The sequence below is a fragment of the Macadamia integrifolia genome, unplaced genomic scaffold (genome assembly GCF_013358625.1).
Source record: "Macadamia integrifolia cultivar HAES 741 unplaced genomic scaffold, SCU_Mint_v3 scaffold960, whole genome shotgun sequence".
Lineage (NCBI taxonomy): Eukaryota > Viridiplantae > Streptophyta > Magnoliopsida > Proteales > Proteaceae > Macadamia > Macadamia integrifolia.
Genome location: NW_024870602.1, coordinates 33480 through 49662, shown reverse-complemented (window position 1 = coordinate 49662; position 16183 = coordinate 33480). Strand labels below are relative to the sequence as shown.

The window sequence follows — 16183 nt, the reverse complement described above, 5'->3', positions numbered from 1 at the left end:
TCTAGAGAAGGTTGTTGACCAAAAGGACCATGTTCTCCACAACCGCACCGTTTCCTTCGTCAAAGTGAAATGGATGAACCACCCCGAATAGGAAGCATCCTGGGAGCAGGAAGATGAGATGTTGAAGCAGTATCCTGGATTGTTTGATTCACCAGGTATGTTCAATTTTGAGGATGAATTCTTGTAAGGTGGGGGGAATGTTACATCTGTGCTCTGATCCAGTCTAATTTGAACTGTTATGATAGGTCTAGGACCAAAGATCGAAAGTACAGTAGCCTTTTGGCTCGCTGCCTCCTATTGCCAAAAGGGAAGAGATGACCCCACGTGTTCATGCATTGCATGCCACTCCAACTAGAGGGGATTCGTACCTTCCTATCCCAGACGGTAAGTGACCCGACTCCCCACACATGAATCTCGACATGTACCAACATCACCCAAACATCATAAGCACGGCCAAGGGCAGCTACCCGTGTGAGACCATTTGGAGGATAGCAAGAAGTCAAGACAGACCACCAGAAATAAGCCACCGAAAATAGCCTGGGCTTGAATCCGGTGACTGTTTCTGGTGACCAAACAGGCTGCTGTCAAGGTTTCAATGCCCATGGGTCCCACCACTCACATTGTAGACAGCCTTGGATGATCCCAAATCATCCTCCACACCTTTCCCATGTTATGAGCAATTTACGAACCTAAGTAGACGGGTCCTCATGCTCTGGAAATCGGATTAATCCGATCAGACCAAATAGGGTTCAACCAAATAGACCCTAAGGCCCAACTTAACTTATAAGTTAGAAATGAGGATCCATTTCGTCATTTCTCACTTGTGCTCAACGTAGGAGAGGAGAGAAAGAGGAGAGGAAGAAGAAGAAGAAGAGGCAGAAGAGGGGGAAAGGACTTACCTTGGTGTCGGCTGCCGCCTAGTTGCCAGAATCGCTGCCGGAGGTAAGTGCAATCACTTCTACTACTCTCCCTCTTCATTTTGACCTAGGTTAAACTAGGTTTGGATGGAATCTTAGTGCACAAACTCTCTTAAGCTTAGGGAATGCCTATTCCACCTCCCCGGTGCCATTACCAAGCTCAAATCGAGTCCAGTGAACTCCGGTAACAAGATTGGCCAAATAACCAACTAGGGTTTCGATCATTTGATCGATGTATCTTCCAAACGGCTTAGTGGAATTGAGATTTTATTAGCTTAGAATGATGCTAGGAACATCCCCTACAAACTCTATGAAACAAATCCTGATAGTTGGGCCCGGGCCGGAAAGCCCCAATTCACTGGGCAGTGCTGTCCTGCCACCGAAAGCAAGCCATCGAAAACACTGGGCCTGCTTCTGGTGGGATAGTTTCGGTGAGCCCCTGAGCCCTAGGAGCTCTCTGCCACCACCACTGGAAACAACACTGATATTTCTGATGGGAAGTGTCTGTTTTCGGTGGGTGGTTCTGGTGACATTACTGTCACTGATGGACCTTGACTATACCCTTTGGGGGCGACCCATGTGGGCTCCTCCCAATGTTCCTGACACATATTGATGTACGATTGCCTTTATGTCTAGGACAGTGACGTGCACGTGCCCTAAGGTCGAAGTTGAGTTGCTCGATTAGTGACCGTACTTGAACCCTAACACACACGAGCATAGACCAGGTGAGGGATGGTTGCTTTATTTTTGATATTGTTTTATTATTATAGAACTACTCATATGTGTAGGATTATATATGATTATTAACTGCTCAAACGATGATGGTATACTATCACATGTTACATTTTTTACTGAATTTTAATAAAATATTATGGAGATGTATGGCGGGATCTGGTGTGGCAAAGGTGGTACCGGTACCGTGATCGTCGTGTGTTTGTTGTTTGTATGAGACAGAATCCGACGTGGTCGAGGTGGTACCAATGCCGTGATTACCGTATGCTTTTTGCATTCATGCATTGATTATGTGCATTAGAGTTAGTTGTAGTCACAAATTACACCTTGTGGCTGATGTGTTACCGTATCGTGTTCTCTGGGACTGCATTTGGAAATGGATATGCTTCATAGCCGATGATTGGTACCGATGTTGCGTAGTCCGTACGCAACTATTATATGCATGATAGATTAGGTAAATGGTCACAGGTTACACTCTGTGGCCGATGTGTTACTACTATCGTGTAATTCATACTAACTGTATCATTATGAAGGCATGTAGCATATATGTGGTTAGGTATCACTTCCTATGCTACGAACCCTTGCCAACAGGGGTTAAGGTGTTAGATAACCCATTTTGGTATGTTCAATGTGCATTTCTGGAATGTCACACCCACGGTACGATGTGATTGTTGCCGGAGGTGGAAACTTGTTAGGCATGGCCGATAATTGGTACTGGTGCCATGACAGCCAGGAGGGGGTTATCAAGGGTTTGCTGGGTGATCCATTGACACATACGAGGACCGACAGGCTTCTATTCATAGCTAGGGTTTGTATCCCTGCATAGTCAATAACGTTTCCGAGACGAGGGATGCAGCCTAATGTGCCGTAGTAGCATTTATCAGACTTAGTTGTATTGTTAGGTGGATAATAAAATAAATGAATTGCATCACGAGCATCATGGACTATGTGTTTAATTTCTATTATCATGCATCATAAATTATTACTGTAATTATTTTTCTTGGGTGTGCTTGAACCCCACCCCTTACTGAGCGAGTTGGAAATTTCACCCCATGTACACACACTTTTTAGATGATGATGCAGGTACGGTCGTGCCTATGGCTAGTGACTCTCTTTCCTCCAGACCCGAGTACGGAGTGAGCGACTGGTAGATGCCGGAAGTGGAGGAACATAGCCAGGACTGTGCTTGTGATTTCTATGCATAAGCGGCACCATGAGGTGTTCGACATTTTTTTGGTGATTTTGATACGAGTTTGTAGATAAAACACTTTTGAACTTATTATTTATAAGTCATGGATGTTTGTAACAGAATAACTCGGTTATGGATAATATTTTATCATTAGACATTTCCCCATTTTATTTATGATTTCAATATTATACTCTGATTTAGCTACTTTTAGTTGGTTTGTGATGTGAGATTGTGAAATGTTAAGGTATTGCTATCAGAGATCCTGGTAGGTTTGTAAGACAGGTACGTGTCTTACTCACACCGCCGGTATTCCTAATGGTAAGTTGGATCTACTGGAAGTGGGGTGTGACATTTACTATCCGTTTACCGATTATTTACTTAACTGATTAACCAATCATTTCAATTTTTTTTGCATTTGCTTTTGAGTGTACACATAAATATCATCTAGTTCAATCTGCATAAACTACATTGCTAATTAAAAAACTTCAAATGGCTTTATAAAGCATATTAGTTTGGTGGTTAAATCCAATACAATTCTGAGAATATTAGTTTTAATGAAATAAGAAGAACCCCCTAAACATAAAATAAAAAGAACATATGTAAAATAAATTGAACGCATAAGTAGCCATGACATTATCTTAGAAACAAAAACAGCCAAAAAATTCAACCTCCCTTTCTAACTTCTAGTCTTCCATCCCATCTTCTAATCTCAAACCACTAACCACTAAAAAGAGTAAACCTATACAAGTCTTGTGTCTTGCTCTCTTTCCGACCCAAAAGAGGAGGATGACAACTCCAATGACGAAGGTATGTAATTTATAACTGTGCATGCAAGCTGAATGAGTTCTTTGGTGGATTCATTCTATGAGTCCTAAAATATAATAGAAAGAGGACAATTTGGAAACATAGAACAACAAAAAATCCCATCAATATCCACAGCTAAGAATCAGATATATGTGAAGAATTCAAAGGAATACAAAGACCAACATTAACCTCATCCTTTGAAATAATGGATTTTAAAAGAGTGACATTTTAAAAGTAAAACCTACTATCTATTAGATTAGCAACCTTATGAATTTGACCAGAAAAATTCCCATTAGATGGAAACAATGCTTGTCTTGCTAAGAACAACTCAGAATTTTCTGATTTCCCTCAAAGATTTTTTTTTTCGCATTCATCAATTCAATTCAAATAATATAAATGAAAAGGAAAGTTGAATATGACATGCCAATTATCAAGAGATTGATTCACATAAACAAAGTAAATAATTAGCTCAACACCATAAAGACTGCACAAACCTTCAAACCCATATCTGCTTCAAGCCAACCAATAACATCAGCCTAAAAAAACTATTAGATATAGATGGATAAGATTTGTTGAAACACCACTACCTTACAAGTTATAAGGTTTCAGCAGTAGTTAAAATAATAATAATAATAATAATAATAATAATAATAATAATAATAATAATAATAGAAACACATTAGTATGAAAATAAGAATTATATAAAAAAAATAATAGAAATATATTGGTATAAAACAAGAACTATATAAGCATTAGAATGGATAAAAATAATAAACTCTATAATCACTTACCAGATTTAAATGATGACAACCTGTCTCTCAAGCAAATTACAGCTTCCACAATCTCTGGAAGTAGCTCCAAGCGATTCTCAGTAATTAGTCTCTCTCCAATACTAAAGGCAGATTCTGAGGAAATAGTAGACGTTGGAATTACCAAGAAATTATGAGCCATTCTAAAAAGAATTGAAAACTCGCGACCATAATGTTTCTACCAGTGCAAAATATCAAAACTATATTCATCATCTTCAATGACAAATCAACTCTTCCAGATATAAATCTAATTCAGTCTTTCTGGATTTCATGAAACCTCCAGAACGATCTTGTACAAATTTCTTGAACTCTCCACCAAACTTGAGTTTTTCTTATTTCTTAGAACTTTAATCACAAGAATCCTTCTGCTATGAACAAGTTCAGAGCAATCCCGAGGTGTAAGGACTCAAGGTTCACTAAGTTTACTAGCATACTCAGAATAGATGTCAACCACATCGTATTGGATCTTCTTAACATAATAATCACAATCATCCCCATGAATCTTAATCATAGTAAAAGTAATGAGTTCCATCTTGTAGCGAGGATCAAGAATAACCCCAAGTGCCATAAACAAATTGGTGTACCTCCACTTATCAAACTTTAATTTCATTGTCAAAGCCATAGAACTGATACAATTATCATCACTTTTTTTCCACTGAAGCAAATTATGATGAATCTCATTAACATCCTTAAAATAAAAGTTTGTAGTAGGATACTTTCTTCCTGAAATGTGCTTTGTGGCATCATAAAAAATTTCTAAACATTGCTCAATTTTTGTGCGCTTCTCCCACTCCTCTTTAGTTGATAATCTATTGAAACTGTTATCTAATTCAGCTAAACATTTAAATGCTTCTCTCACCTCCAAAGCATTATGAAGCCTTTCTTAAGTAGAATTCCATCTTGTTAGGACATCTAAAGAGACACTCTTTTGCTCTAGATGGTGATGCATTTACCCACTTGACCATTTCCCGGATCTTTACTAACGCATCTATCAATTCCACTAACCCATCTTGAACAATAAGAATTAAAATATGTGCGGTTCAACGCATATGAAATATTTCGCCATTATGCAACAAAGCTCTTTTACAACCAATCCATTGCTTTAGATTATTGATCATAACATCATTAGTGGATGCATTATCTACTACAATAGAACCAATTTTCTTATCAAGATTCTAATTTAATAGTTGAGCCTTTATGTGCTCACTAATAGTCTCACCTATATGGGGAGTTGGAAGCATTTTATAAGAAATTATTTTCTTGTTTAAGTTCCACTCATCATCAATATAATGGCATGTAAGAACATAATACCCAAGGTTCTGATGATCTGCTGTCCACAAATCTATAGTGAAACTAACATAAGAAGACAACTTATCCAAATTTGCATACAATTTTTCCTTCTCCTCTTCAAAAACATTTATTACATCCTTCCTCACTATATTTCTTGAATAGAATTTAACCATAGGATTCAAACTACTTGCATATATTTGAAAGTATTCATGCTCAGCCATGTTGAATGGATAAGCATGCTTGGCAATCATCTGTGCAAAATGATTTCGGGTAAGCTCAACATCAAACTTATAATTTGCCACCTTAGATGACGCAAAACCATATTTTGAAATTGATAAAAGTTGTTGACCAATATCTCTATGGGTCTTTCTAGGTCAAGTTCTTCTATGGCTATTTAAATGAGTTGTGCCCATAGCACTTGAGCCATTAAAAACCTTTTTACAATGTTTACATATAGCTGACACCCTATTGTCCCTAGGAACTACCCTTTCAAAATTAAGCCAAACATTGGGTGTAGTTTTTTTACGCCTAGGTTGAGAAAGTTCTACATCCACACGACTTTCTTTATTCTTCCCTTTCTCATTTTCTTTATGTTTCTCTATCTCATCCTTATCTTTTTCCTTCTCCTTCTCAATAACATTAGATGGCCCAGATATGTAGCCCGCATAAGTAGGAGTGGAAAAATCAGTTGTCCTAAGAGTAAGAGCTGATGCAGTAATATAACAAATTTTTTGGTCCATCTCTAAAAGTCTACTCCTATTAAGTATCGATTATAAAAAAATTACCAAATAAATAAAAAAACAACATACAAATAAAGTAAAACTATAAAAATAAAGAAAACAATTATAGTACTAAAAATTACTAAATATAGAAAACAAGTCTAATATTCAAATAATTCAAGTAGAGTGACCTAAATATTCAAGAGAGTATTTTACCAATTTTCGAAAGTGATATTTTTTCACTCGTCTCAAGTAGGAAAATTTTCAACTCAACCAACACCTCATATGGTAATAAACCCAACCACAATAAGTGAAAAAACAAACACAATATTAAAATGATTTGCTTCCTTGGAGTATTTGTAGTAGTGAGAGAAAGCATGTGTGCTTAGGAAAACATAATTTACAGTATGTGTACGACAATGTATGAACAAGAATGCCATCTAGTTTTGAATAAAAAATACATGGCCTCACAATTCAAGGCTGGTTCATATGGATCATCTATACCTATAAGACCTGCAAATTAATGTGAAAGTTATTAAAAAAACAGAATTTTTTTTTTTTTGGTGGTAGAAGTCAGTTGCTTATTCAAACTACTAGAAAGTGCATGTAGCTATTATGTTATTTCATAAATCTATGAAATCTCCCCATATTAGAACATTTAATAGATGCTAAAATAGAATGAGCTATAGCACCAAAACATAATATACAGTTACTACTTAATGCTAGCGATTTATTTGAAAATTCCATTAAATTTCCTCCTATAAGAAAAATTATTTTGATACTCTAATATCAAAAGTTTTCCATCTTTCGTTGTTTGGCTCTTATTATCCAAAGGGTGGAGCGATTGTAAACTCATCCTTATCTTAATATTCATTGAGAAGCCCAGTGGCCACCATTTTTGGTGTGGATCCTACCCTAACTTTATGGTATGAAGTTGTTGGTCGGATTAGAGAATTTAGAGTGCAACTTATGCATTGGATGGAGAAACAGAGCAAACATATAGCTGTATGTGGGTCTTGAGAATCTCTTGTCTTTTTAAATTGGTAAATCTTTTTGGAATGACTTCTTATTATTATATAGCAGCCCCACCTAGTTGATTTGGATTTGGGTTCACTATTTTGGACAAGTGTCTCTCCACAGTAGAGAAGAGATGATAAATAAACAATTTGCTAAAACTATCCCTACTTTCCAAGACAAAAATCAATATTCTAAACCATGTCACATTTAATTTCAGTGCCTCATAAACAATTTTTGTAAAAGTAAATTTGTGTCATTGGAAACATCCACTGTTAGAAAGAGCCAATTACAAGTAGTAATAAGAGCTCTATCAAGAAATTGCAGTGAAGGGTTGTGCAAAGGCAACAAAGAGCACAACACCAGTGATATATCACCGATCCTTGGTCAACCCTTGTTTGCTTGGTGTAGTATGCTGGAAATCTTGGTTGCTTGGTGTGGTTTTTGGCAACAGAGAAGACAGAGCAACAGAGAGAGAGAGAGAGAGAGAGGACAATGGTGATGGAAGCAAAGTGCAAAAGGGGTCTTGAGAGGAAATTTGATGAGAGTTAAGAAATCTGCCCTAATGATGAACTGGGAAGCAGGGAATGAGAAAGAGAACTAAGGAGGGGAGTCGATGAGTCGCAGGCTTAGTACTTAAGGAGTTAAAGGGTATGACTGGTGAATGGAAAATTTTAGGGTTGAAGACTTGGAGAGTCCGTGGAGACTTGGAGTCAAATTAGGGTTGAATTTTTTTCTTTTCTTTTTGGGTAGAGATGTAGAGTTGGAAAAGGTATTTAATCTGATTAACTACCCTCTTTTTTTTCTTTCTTTTAGTCCTACCGTCCAAAATAAACCACTAAATTTTGGCCTTCCAATGAGTATGTTAATTTCTAAAATAAAATAAAATATTAGTGTATCAAATACTTCTATATGTTATATATTAATGTAATAAAATTAATATTTAATTAATTTTACATTTGAATAAACGAATACATATATAATATTTCAGATATTTTATTATTGTCAGATAGCTACACGAATCGGATAATAATCGGTCGGAAACAAAGATTATCATATTCGTATCCGCTTAGTTTTTGGGTAGATTTGAATAATTTCTGACAAGAATTTTTTGAATACGAATTCTCCTAAACGAATAAGGACATAGATCGAATACAGATTTTCGACTATCCGTTGACAACCCTAGTTTCTATATAGTTAACAATGTTTAATATTAGTTTATAATAGCCTTATTGGTTCCCTTGTACCATACAAGAAACCCCATCAAAATCCCAAGTGAAATTGGCTTTAAATTAACAATTTCATAAATTATTAATTTAGAGAGTTTTTAGGCTAATGCACTAATATTAGTTGTTAGAGTTCTGAGTTGGTCCAACCAATTGAGTCAAACCAAGTTGGTTCAAATTCTGATCTAGGCTTAATGGGTTAGTTTAGAAGATCCAACCCATATGGTACCTAAATCATTTAAAACAGACCTATGATAAAAAATAGAGAGGTGGGGAAAGAGATTATTTTCTTCACCCATCTTCTTCCTCTATTTTAATAAAGTCAAACCCTATTAGCTTATGTTTTAAAAAAACAACAAATCCAAAAAGATTCAACAAATCAAGTGTAAGGCATGTTGCTATAACCTCGGCCATGACAACAGCCGCAGCCATGACCTCGACCACGGTAACAGCCGCAGGCTCGGCCTCGGCCTCAATGTGTTACTATAACACATAACACTATAATTAAAAGAAAAAAAAATCAAGCAAGCGATTGTTACGAACAATCCCTGTTCACTGCTCCTTTTTTTTTTAATTTTTTTTTTAAGCTTCAGAAATCCTAATCGATTAATAATAGCCATGGTTTTAATTAATCCAATAAACATTATTAAAGAACCAAATCACTTTATGCACAATCAATGATTTCGAAAACAAGAGTGAGGCTCTGATACCAATTGTTGGCGTGAACCCAATCGCGTAAGAAATCAGATTGGGATCTCTTGCATTCGAAATCATTGTACAAATAAAAATTAAGGATAATTTACAACGCCACCCCCTGAAGAATGCCAGTTTTATAGGAACACCTCTTTTCTTTCACCAAATTAAACTCGGACCCCCTGTCATCAGTATCCGTTAAGTAAAGATTTGAAATGAAATTTTTACCCTTTTAACTAAAACAAATAATAAATCATATTTTACTTAAATTACTTTTCACTGAGTCGTTAGCCGTGAGTTGTGACCATCCACAACAGTAGCTATTGCCGACAGTTTCAGCTTCTCCAGTGGAACCTCTCTCTCTCTCTCTCTCTCTCTCTCTCTCTGAACCTCAAGGCCGACTTAGGTGTTCTAAAAAATAAAATCCAAATTCTTACAAAAAAAAAAAAGAAACTGAATTCCATTAACAGTTCTCACTATTAGGATTAAACACACAGAGTAAGACCACAAAGTCCTTAATTTTACAATCGTTTAACAGGAAAAAGAGAGGGGGAGCATAAAGGATTAGTGATGATTCAGAAGCCTATATTTCAAGTGCTATTAGCGGTCATGACGGAGACGAGCCCTGTATCGGGACAGATAGCTATGTGAAGGCGATAGAGGTCGATGATGCCATCGGAGCCGATGGGGAGGTAGGTGACATTGAAGCCCTCTTGTTGGAGATGGTGGCATGACTCGAGGACACATTTGTGCTCGGTCTGGGTGGTGATGACATGGCACTTCTTGTCCTTATAAAAATGCATGAGACCCTTCACGGAGATATTGTTGGATTCGGTAGCACCCGATCTCTTCAAGGGAAGCGTTGATTAGGGCAGCGACCTGGGCTCTGGCTTTCTCAACAGTGAGGTCAAACTCCCAGCCGTAGAGATGGGTACGAGAGTGTGGGTTTCCATAGCGGGAGAGATAGAAGGGGATCATGGCGTCCATAACCCTAGGGTCGACTGGGGAGTTGGCTTGTACATCCAGATAGTGAGGTCCTTTCCTTTTGTTGTTGCAAATGCAAGGAACTAAACAAACATATTTTCGAGAACTAAGTTCAGTTCTGTTGATCCTATGAAAATACCACATATGTGTACTTAAGGTAATTAACCATAGTATTTTTGTCTATGTTCTTCGTATCTAAGTTTGTCTTTTTCCATCAGTAACTAAGCATATGAACCAAAATGATGGAAAGTGCAGAAACTACCATTAGTACGAGGCACTAAATGTGGTCATGAGCTAGTGGCCTAGTAATAATCATCCACTAAGTTCAAATGCTTGTAGTTTTCTGTTGGATGCACATGGTGAGTAGCCCAACTTGTGGCACAATTATTTGATGAGATGCTTGGGAGAAATGTGGTCTCTTGGAGTGCCATAATTGCATGGTATGCAAAGAATAGAAAATCGTTTGAGCTGTTAGATTTATATCGTGAGATGATAGCCCAAACCCAAAGTGTTGCTCCAAATTCAGTGACTATAGTTAGACGTTTGAGGCATTAGTTATTTAGTGACGATGGTTCTGGCCTAGCCACTGCTGCGGTGGCCGTGGAGAGAGCTGGGAAGCTGGTATTGGGCCCTTCCTGCAGATTTCTTAGAGCTTCAAAGAGAGAAGCCTTATGGTCATGATTTGTTCCTCTGCTAAACGTTGTCGATTGGATTGGTATCAACGTCCCAGTAGAAGAAGAAGGGAGGATAAATGGGTATGAACAATCCACATACCTGTAGTCGCTACAGGGGGTTTGCCGCCGGCGTAGATGTCGTCGCCGGAAGGGAGAGTGAGATAGGTTTGTTTCTTCCATTGATTTGGAGACTAAAACTAATGAGGGTAATTTCGGTACTCCATTATTTTTAAGGACAAAATGGTATTTAGAAATAAAATGAACTGCTGATGTTAGCATTCTAGGTATATTTTGTAACACTAACTGACGACAGAGGGTCCAAGTCTAATTTGGTGAAAGAGAGGGGGTGTTTCTATAATACTGGCATTCTCCAGGGGGTGGCGTTGTAAATTACCCAAAAATTAATTAGTTGGGAATGAAACAGTTTACCTTAGAACCACAAGTGAAGTTCCTCCTCTTGATAATAGCTTTTCAACAATTGAGCAATGCAGGGTATCGATCTCTTCAACTCCTTGAATGAATTGGAATCTCCAATACTACTTTCTCTCTCTATTTAGGGTTAGGGTTTCACAAACCCTTTCTCTCAAGTACACAAGTAAGGAGAGGGAGGGAGAAGACAAGCAATTAGGGAGGGAGAGCCAAAACTGTGTGTGTCGTCTCCCCCTTTTACTTGCTTTAATAAAGTAATCCCTAACTTAGGGATTGGTTGCCTTGTTTGATTAGGATGTAACTTTCTTTGTGTGTGTGTACAAGATATCTAATTCCAAGATTACTACTAAATAGTGAAAATGTAGAATCATAAAAGGATTCTATCTTTACTATTATGGGTGACAATATAATCCAATTATATCTTATCCACTTCCATAAAAAAGATAATTGACCATTTTATATTCTTAATTTTTGTCATGCATAATTAAACCCTTTAATTTGCATATAAGACCCTCCACTTTTTCAATATCACATAATGAGCTACATGACATGTAATTTAATATTTCCTAACCCCAACTAATTGTACATGTTTGTTTCAGAGATTCTATGATCGTGATCAGAAAATATCAGAAAATAATTTCATATCAGACAATAATTTCATAAACAATTTACAAAAATGACACTGGCACTAGATTTTTGTCCGATCAAGTACAAACATTCTCTTTCCTTGATATTCCCCAATTAAGGGCAATGGATCCCATGTTGATGATCTCTTTCATCAACAATGTGGGACCACATGTCCAACGTACTGATATATAGTCAGTTGGACGTCAACCATTGGTTTACCAAAATACGTGATACAACACTGCAAAAAATATGATCTCTCAGGTCAAAGGTCAAGTGACGGATACGAATCTCGTCCTCACATAACTGACTGTAATACAAGTGAGATTCTTACCAAACTATTTTTTATACACACACTTTCATAAAGGAGAACAAGGAATTCCCCCTTCCGCCAAAGAAGAATGAGGAATTGGGATTAGAAAATTTATTAACTTTGCAATTGAACAAAGGGAAATGTTACCTTAGTTGAGCTTCTACAGGATAACATTACTTTGCAATGGTGGAAACCAATACAACTACAACTCTCGAAACTCATTGTGTATTAATTTAGGAAGTCATGCTAGACATTTCAAACTTCATTTAGTGTTCAGAAGGCCTAAATTAACTCTCATCAGGTAGGAAAAGTGAGATCTATTTAAATGACCATAAGCTATCAGTTGGTGCTAATCATATGATTTTTCCCTTCAATGCTTTTCCACTTTTCATTGAAAATTAATTTGATTTACTGGAGGTGGTTTTGGGGGGATGGTGGAGGGACTAAATTTCTTCAAATTGGTAACTCCAATCACATTAATAGAGAAACGAAACCCGATGAAAACTGGATGATACCCTCCAGACAAAGTACGTCTGCTAATTTCACCTTCTTACTTCATGCTCTATTTTTCTACAAAGCATTGCTCCCCCCTCTTCTTTGAATTAACTCAAAATATGATATCAGGACAATGCCCCACATAATTCACACTTACGTAGCTAAGATCCTATGAAATAGGAACAAAATACATATCCAAGAGCCATAATATACTTCATTTGTCTAATTACTGAAGCTAATAAGGCGAAGGGTAGCCAAAAAAGAAAATTTCTCAAATAGAAGAAATATCTCAGGAAAAAGAGGAATCATCCACTCTAACTGCTTCAGAGACTTTAGATCCATTTGTTCATTAAAAAATTGCGATTAACGACCAAAAACTGAGACGGAAAAGAAACAAAACGAAATTCAGCAAACAAACCCTAATTGTCCTCGTAGAGAAGAAGAAATGGAAAAGTATCCACATAAGACCTAGAGGTCCAATCATTACAACTTAAATCTCATATAAAGCAACAAAGAAACACAGATCCAACTTACCGTATAAAAGAATCTCCATTTGCGAAGTTTACATTCTCGGTTAGATTAGAAACAGAGGAATAAAGACCCTCGCTGCCTCCGTGGACTACAAAGGCATTGCCCTTGTTGATGAAACTCTCTCCAGCTTACTCGTGAACAGAAGCTTCAATGCAAAGAAAACGAAGGAGGAGAAGAACAAGGAATTGCCCCTTCCACCAGAGAAGAATGAGGAATTCAAGGAAGGGGGAATTCAATCGACCATCGCTCTACAAGGCGATTGGAAAAATTCCTCCAAAACCCAGAACTTCAAAACAGAGCAACGACAGCTAATCAACTTCTAGGGCAAGACACTCTTGATGAATAGGTGTGACTCTGTTGATCAACTTCTAGGGCGAAGAACGTAGTCTCAAAAGGTGTGATTCCGTCAATTTAATTTCTTGCTCTTGGTCCCTATTGTAACTATGGCTGGCGGAAAGGGTAACAAAGGGTTCGATGGGAAAAGAGAGGGCAAGAAAGACTTCTGCTGGTCTTCTTCGATCCACCGCTCCAACAGAGAGTAAAGATAACAAACCTGAGTATTAACAGAGACCACCGCTACATAGATAATCCGGTCGCCAACTCGCATTTTTTTGTTGATGAGATCATGGGTTTCGAAGGGGAGTTGAAGACTTGATTGGTCTAAGGGGTCTCGTGTCCATGTTAATGGCTGCAACTTTCAAAACAATTCACGAAGAAGACGAAGGGGCCGTGAAAACTTGGGAAATTGAATCACCTGATGGCCTGACATTTTTAACAACTTTACATGATTACCCACGACTACGACAAAGGTGGCTTATGTTTGGCAATTTAAAATTTTAAAGCTAAATGACGTATGTAACCCTATTTTGAATAGGTACACTATGATGGATATAAGGGTATTTAAAAGACAATAAATTAAGTTACAAATTCATTTGTCACCTAGTCGGTTACATTCAGACCTACCCAAAGATAAAAACCAACAAAGACTTGCCACTTCTACGGAAAAAAAAAAAAATGAAAGACTTACTACAAAAGGATCCGGTTTCTCTCCATAGTGCTCATCCCCAGAACTTGCCCATAGTTAGCTGGGTAAACACATTTGTCTTTAACGGATCTAAGGGCTATGATTGTTTCTTCGAAAAAACCATCCATCATAATTGGATACAACCCATACCCGATAGACACAACTTGATCCTCCTCCTCTTCTCTCATCTTCCAAATCTCAAAGCAGAAAATCCTGTGCACCCTTCTCTTCGGGTTTGCTAACCCAAAAGCCATCTTGGCTTTCTCAATTTTACACTTCTTCTTTGATGTATCGGTTTGATTACACTGGATATCAGTCTTGGGGGCCTTCGTGTAGTCCTCGCGGCTGGTGACGGTTTCGGCAACTTCTTTCCAGTGTTTCTGGTTCAAGTTTCCTCAACTGAGCTCGAGGTAGCGTTCACCCCAGGCATCGATTAGCGTCGGTGTGGCACCTTCACTCCAACAATCCTTGCGGCGGCCGCCTCCGATGTTAGGTATCCGGGGCTGTTGCATGGGGAGGGCTAGATTTAGAGATCGATGAGATGGAGGCCCCACCGCCGCCACCGTTACTAGCTGGGAAGATGGAGACAGCGACAACGACAACGATGGAGGTGATGATTGCTGATCGTTTTGGTTGTCGGACAACGATTGCAATTTTGGGTGGAATTTGTTTTCCTTTTCGTCTTCCATTGTCGGTGGAGAATCAGATGTCTAAGAAAAAGCTAGTGAGAGAGGGAGAGAGATTATTATAGTGAAGAGAAAAGAAGGATGAGGATCCGAGTTGTGTCTATCGGGTATTGATCGTACCCAGGTCTACTGGGTGGTTTTTTTTTTGAAACAACCACAGCTCTTGGATCCGCTAGGGACAAGTGTTGCTTATAGTTGATCATTGAAAATTAGACATTTAAATGGCCTCAAATTAAGACTAGCCTTGGGCTTTCAACCAAAAAAAATATCTTATAGATTTTTCAGATGAGCTGAATAATTTGATAAGAGATGATTCGGAATTTAAAGTCTGCTATAGATTGTAATCTTCAATTTTGATTCTCATTTGTAATGCAGGGCCTGTCCTGCTTGATTTCAAGGGGTCTATTTTCTTTTCTTTTGGTATATCCAGAGAAGGAGATTAAGGTTGCCTTACTCTATATATTCTTTTCTTCTTAATACATACACATCATTTATCAAAAAAATAAAAATAAAAATAAAAATAAACGTATCCTAGGAAATTTTTGAATATATGAGTGGTGGAAGAGTAAAAATACCAAGTTCTTTGCAAAATGAGTAGTGGAAGAATCAAAATACAAAGTTTTGTAATACATGCTTTATGGGAAAATGGTTTTCGTGGGGAGGGGGAGTGTGGCCCCTATGTCTATACACATGGGGTGGAATGACAGGCTTACTCCCCATGAAATGGGAAATAATGCCTCGATTGATGCTTTTTGGTGTTCTCCCATTGGTCCTCATGCATGCGCAAGAGCCACGCTCTTCCATAAAGAAACACTTCCCCATGCCTTATACTCATATGAAAATGGGACCATAGTTTAAGATACCAAAATCGATCTCGAGATTGAACAAACCAGTTTTGATCCAAATTAGACTACATTAGACAAAAAGACCCCTAGTTGTCATTAAATAACCTTTTACCTTATTACCCTTCGGTCATACTAATCCAATGATATGACAATAATGACATCAATTAAGAATCAAGATCGAACAA

General features: G+C 37.6%; 1 protein-coding gene across 4 annotated transcripts in view; it reads right to left on the bottom strand.

Moving 5' to 3' along the window:
* LOC122070651 (uncharacterized protein At2g29880-like) overlaps positions 1 to 14222 on the bottom strand; it is a 33296-nt gene extending 19074 nt beyond the window's left edge. For 3 of the 4 annotated variants that reach the window (XM_042634842.1, XM_042634845.1, XM_042634844.1), the window contains exon 1: positions 13447 to 14222. The gene's annotated coding sequence lies outside the window, so the exon portion shown is untranslated. Of the gene's footprint in view, positions 1 to 4433; positions 4548 to 13446 lie in introns of all 4 variants that reach the window. The other variant, XM_042634843.1, reaches the window with a different exon arrangement.
* Positions 14223 to 16183: the final 1961 nt, after the last annotated feature.